Source organism: Danio rerio, chromosome 11, assembly GCF_052040795.2.
Source record: "Danio rerio strain M-AB ecotype USA chromosome 11, GRCz13ab, whole genome shotgun sequence".
NCBI lineage: Eukaryota > Metazoa > Chordata > Actinopteri > Cypriniformes > Danionidae > Danio > Danio rerio.
Window position 1 is genome coordinate 18,969,336 of NC_141031.1, and position 6,000 is coordinate 18,975,335.

Consider the following 6,000-nt stretch of genomic DNA (forward strand, 5'->3'; position numbering starts at 1 on the left):
TCTGAGTTGCCTTCTGCCTGCCCTCGACCCTCGCTTGTTACACGGACTCTGAACCACGCTGCCTGCCCTCGACCCACGCTTGTCATTAGGACTCTGAACCATGCCGCCTGCCACTGATCTATACCTGATAAATCACTCTGTGTCTCTCTGCCGCCAGCCCCACAATCTTTATTGATTGCTGTTGATGTAAGTTCGCACTTTAGTGCGTGTTGGATGTTTGTGTTTGAACTGTATAATAAATACTGCAAAATGGATCCCTCCGTGTCAGTCTCCTCGTTACAGAAGACTTTGCCCAACATGGATCCCGCAGCCATGCAGGTCTTGTCCCACGAAGTCACAGCTCAAGCTCAGGTATTAACAACACATCAGCAACAGTTGTCTCATTTAACCCAGCTCACTGATGAATAGGTAAAATCCCTGCAAAACCTGCAAGCTGCTTCCACAGCGCAACTCACCGCCAATTACTCTCCAAGTCAACACTCTGTTTCACAGACCCAGACTGTTTCCGGTGTTCGTTTGGCATTCCCCGAAAAATTCTCAGGTAACCCAGCTAAGTGCAAAGGCTTTTTACTCCAGTGTAAACTGTTTATCGCTCAACAGCCCCATCTGTATAAGGATGAAAATAGTAAAATTGCTTTTGTGTGTTCCCTGCTCACGGGAAAGGCATTAGACTGGGCTACTGCAGTTTGGCCAGACAACACACCCTGATTTTTCCCTCATTTAATGACTTTCTCAAACGTTTTTGCACTGTGTTCGACCATTCTGAAGGAGGTTGTAATGCTGGTGAGGAGCTTTTGTGTGTTCAACAGAGAAATCAACCTGCAGCCGAATTCGCTCTACATTTCTGCACACTGGCTGCGCAAACTTGCTGGGCTGATGATCCTCTAAAGACTCTCTACAGGAAAGCTCTAAACCCCGAACTGCAAACGGAGATGGCATGCCGCGATGATGGGAAATCATTGGACCAGCTCATCGAGCTCTCGATCAGGTTAGATAATTTACTTTGCATCCGAAAACCCCTATGTTCTGTCACTCCTTGCCCTGTATCCCCTGAGAGTCCACTGAACCCATGCAACTGGGCAGAGCCCAACTAACCCCTGCGGAACGTGAACAAAGATGGAGAAACCACCTGTGCCTGTATTGCGGTCTTTCGGGTCATATGAAAATCCTGTGCCCCAACAAACCTCCACCCAAGACCTTGCCGGTGAGTGCTACCACCCTCTTCACGACTTCCAATAACATTCTGAGTGTACCCGTTCATCTAAGATATGGTGAGGTTAAGATCCCGACTCTAGCCATGGTTGATTCAGGAGCCGCTGGCAACTTTATTGATCACACGTTTGCCACAACTCATTCCATTCCTCTAACCTCCTGTAATTCTTCCCTAGCCATCACTGCTAGACGGGCGCCCCCTGGGGGGAAGGACACATAAAATTCCGAACTCTGCCAATCTCTCTTCAAACAGGCTCACTCCATGAAGAAGAACTCTCCTTCCTAGCGATTGACTCTCCTCGACACACCATTATCCTCGGGTTACCCTGGTTACAGTTTTATGACCCCCAAATTTCCTGGAAAACTGGGGAGATCATAAAATGGATCAATAATTGCCTTAACCATTGTCTACAGTCTGTCCTCCCTGTTCAGATTAACATCATCATCTCTGGTTCTGAAGATCCTGAATTGAATCAAATCGCCGAAGTTTACCAAGATCTCATTGAAGCCTTTAACAAACAGAAAGCCACTAAGCTCCCGCCTCATCGTGAGTATGACTGTGCCATTGAGCTACTACCAGGTACAACGCCTCCTTGTGGCAGGATTTTTATCCTCTCTCAACCTGAGACTGAAGCCATGAATACTTGTATCTCGGAGGAACTGGAGAAGGGCTTTATACCACCATCCACTTCACCCGCTTCAGCTGGGTTTTTCTTTGTAAAGAAGGACTGCAGCCTGCGCCCGTGCATTGACTACAGAGGACTGAATGAAATTACAGTCAAGTATCGCTATCCCTTACCATAAGTCCCAGCAGCCCTCGAACAACTACGCTCAGCACAATACTTTACGAAATTTGAACTCCGCAGTGCTTACAATCTCATTCGTATCCGACAGGGGGACGAATGGCAAACCGGGTTCTCTACTGTAAATGGCCACTATGAATACCTGGTTATGCCCTTCGGCCTAGCAAACAGTCCTTCTGTGTTCCAGGCTTTCATAAATGAGATATTTAGAGACATGCTCAATCAGTGGGTCATCGTGTATATCGACGACATCCTTATCTACTCCAATTTCTTACCTGAACATATTCAACATGTCAGAGCCGTCTTAAAACGCCTGATTCAAAACCAGCTGTACGCCAAAGCCTCCAAATGTGAGTTCCATCAAACATGTATATCATTTCTGGGTTATATCATCAGCCCTGAGGGCGTTGCCATGGATCAGCAGAAGGTCGACTCTGTCACACAGTGGCCCAAACCCGAGACTATCCGGCAACTACAAAGTTTCCTGGGGTTTGCCAACTTTTACAGAAGGTTTATCAGAAACTTCAGTACAGTAGCCGCTCCCCTCACAGCCATGGTAAAAGCCAATAACGCTCGTCTGAAGTGGAATCAAGAGGCCAATCGATCATTCAATCAACTCAAGTCCCGCTTCTCAACCGCGCCCATCCTGTGTCATCCTATTGATGCTTCCAACACGGGCATTGGAGCCATTCTATCCCAGAGGTCCCAGACAACCAACAAACTCCACCCCTGTGCCTTTTACTCTCGCAAACTCAATCCATCCGAGAGAAACTATGACGTTGGCAACCGTGAACTCCTAGCCATGAAGGCAGCATTGGAGGAGTGGAGACACTGGCTTGAGGGCGCCAAACATCCATTCACTGTCATTACAGACCACAAGAACCTTGAGTATATCCGATCATGCAAGAGATTGAACCCGAGACAGGCAAGGTGGGCTCTATTATTTACCCGTTTTGACTTCAAGGTGACTTGCATTCCCGGATCAAAAATGTGAAGGCTGACGCTCTCTCGCCTCTTTGATCAAGAAGCATTGGCTGAGGATGTCGAGCCAATCTTAAAGGATTCCCTGATCGTAGTGCCCATTCAATGGGATATTGACACTGAGATCCTCCTAGCATCTGAGCAGAACCCCACTCCGCAGGCATGTCCCGAGAACAAAATCTTTGTCCCCCCCATTGTTGCGAGAGAAACTTATCACTGAAGTTCACAATAGCCCCAGTTCCGGTAATCCAGGTAGCACAGCAACCATCCAACTTATCCAGAACCGTTACTGGTGGTCATCGATCAACAAGGATGTGGTAAAGTTCATAAATAACTGCTCTCCCTGTCAAATGGCTAAACATTCCTGTAACCATCCCGCCGGCCTACTCCAACCACTAGAAGTCCCACGTCGTCCCTGGTCACATATAGCCATCGATTTCATTACAGATCTCCCTCAATCCCAAGGAAATACCACCATACTTACTGTTGTTGACCGCTTCTCTAAGGCTTGCCGACTCATTGCCATACCCAAACTGCCCACAGCTTTAGAAACAGCCGAACTACTATGCGAATGTGTCTTTCGCTACTATGGTCTACCTGAACACATTGTATCAGATCGAGGTCCCCAATTTACTTCCCGTTTGGGGTCTGCATTCTTCACAAACCTTCAGGTTAACATCAGTCTCACGTCTGGTTATCATCCACAGTCCAACGGCCAAACTGAACGCCTCAATCAAGAGATCGGTCAATTCCTTCGAACCTATTGTCCCTCCAACCAAGCCGACTGGAACAAATTCCTCATGTGGGCAGAATATGCACAAAACTCACTGAGAAAACCATCTACGGGTCTGACTCCCTTCCAGTGTGTACTAGGCTTTCAACCCCCTCTATTTTCATGGTCTGGCGAACCCTCAGAGCTTCCAGCCGTCGATGCCTGGTTCAAGAAATGTGAGGTATGGAACGCAGCTCACACCCATCTATCTCATGCCATCAGAAGATTCAAAGAACAGGCTGATCATCACCGTCGTCCTGGTCCCACGTACTCCCCAGGACAGTGGGTGTGGCTATCCACTCGAGACCTTCGCCTGAAACTACCCTGCAAGAAACTCAGCCCTAGGTACGTGGGTCCTTTCCAAATAGAAAGACAAATCTCTCCTGTTTCCTTTCGACTGACACTTCCTAACCATTACCGTATTTCTCCCACATTCCATGTCTCTCTGCTCAAGCCTGCTGTTGGTCCAGCCGAGGTGGATAGGGAGGTGGCAGCCGGTGAACAGGGTCCCCCGCCTATCATGATCGACGGAGAAGAAGCTTACCGGATCCACGAGATCCTGAGATCCAGACGCCGGGGCGGACAACTACAGTACCTCGTCGACTGGGAGGGGTAGGGCCCGGAGGAAAGATCTTGGATCAACCGTAAGGACATTCTCGACCCAACTCTGTTGAACGAGTTCCACTTGCAACATCCGGAGATGCCGGCCCCTCGCCCTCGTGGAAGACCCCGGCTTCGCGATTCTTCTCACTTCAGGAGCCGTTCGTTGGAGGGGGGCTCTGTCACCGACTCGGTCCCAGTCATTCTCCTCGGTGGCCAGCAGAGGCCGCTATCCCCAGACTTCTAGCATTACATCATCCATCTAGACTGATTGTGCACACACCTGATTTGAATTCCGTTAACAACCCACGCCACCTATATAAGCCACACTCAAACCACAGTCCAGTGCGAAGTCTTGTTCAGCCATGGCAAACATTTCTGAGCGTTATTCCCTGCCTGATCTTCTGTGCATTACCCCGGACTGTTTCTGACTCTGAGTTGCCTTCTGCCTGCCCTCGACCCTCGCTTGTTACACGGACTCTGAACCACGCTGCCTGCCCTTGACCCACGCTTGTCATAAGGACTCTGAACCATGCCGCCTGCCACTGATCTATGCCTGGTAAATCACTCTGTGTCTCTCAGCCGCCAGCCCCACGATCTTTATTGATTGCTGTTGATGTGAGTTCGCACTTTAGTGCGTGTTGGATGTTTGTGTTTGAACTGTGTTTAATAAATACTGCAAAATGGATCCCTCCGTGTCAGTCTCCTCGTTACAATTGTAAAGAAAAAAAGTAGTTAATATACAATTGTAGAGCTAACTTACAGATAATTGCATTACTTTCACAGTAAGGTTTTGTATGTAAGTTTACAGTAAATTATTGTGAGTTATTTCATGATAACAATTTTGTAAATATTTCTAAATATTAGAAAAGTGCCTGTACTAGCATAAACGTTAATGTGTATTAATTTCTCTGTTGAATAAAATATTAAGAGCTTTTGAATTCCTATAACCAACATACAAAATGTGTAGCCATTTTGACAGTAATTTGCTGTGATCATGATGCCTGCCTTTATTTCACAAAAAAAATTGAATACATAAAATATATACAGTTTAAGTGACAATAATGTATTTCACTGTGACAAATTACAGTAACATGTTGTGAAATTCTGGAAATTTATTACACTGTGGATATCAGTTGAATTATTAGCCCCCCCCCCCTGTTTATTTTTCCCCAATTTCTGTTTAACAGAGTTTTTTTTAACACATTTCTAAACATAATAGTTTTAGTAACTCATTCCTAATACCTAATTTATTTTCTCTTTGCCATGATGACAGTAAATAATATTTTACAGCATATTTTTTAAGACACTTCTTTACAGCTTAAAGTGACATTTAAAGGCTTAACTAGGTTAATAAGGTTAACTAGACAGGTTAGGGTTAGTTAAGTTAGGGTTAGGTTAGGGTTAGGGTTATTAGGCAAGCTATTGTATAACGATGGTTTGTTCTGTAGACTGTTGAAAAAATATATAGCTTAAAGGGGCTAATAATTTTGACCTTAAATGGTTTGTAAAATTATTAAAAACTGCTTTTATTCTAGCCAAAACAAAACAAATAAGACTTTCTCCAGAAAAAAAAACTAATATCGGAAATATTGTGAAAATTTCCTATTGTGAAAAAAAAAAAAAAAAAAA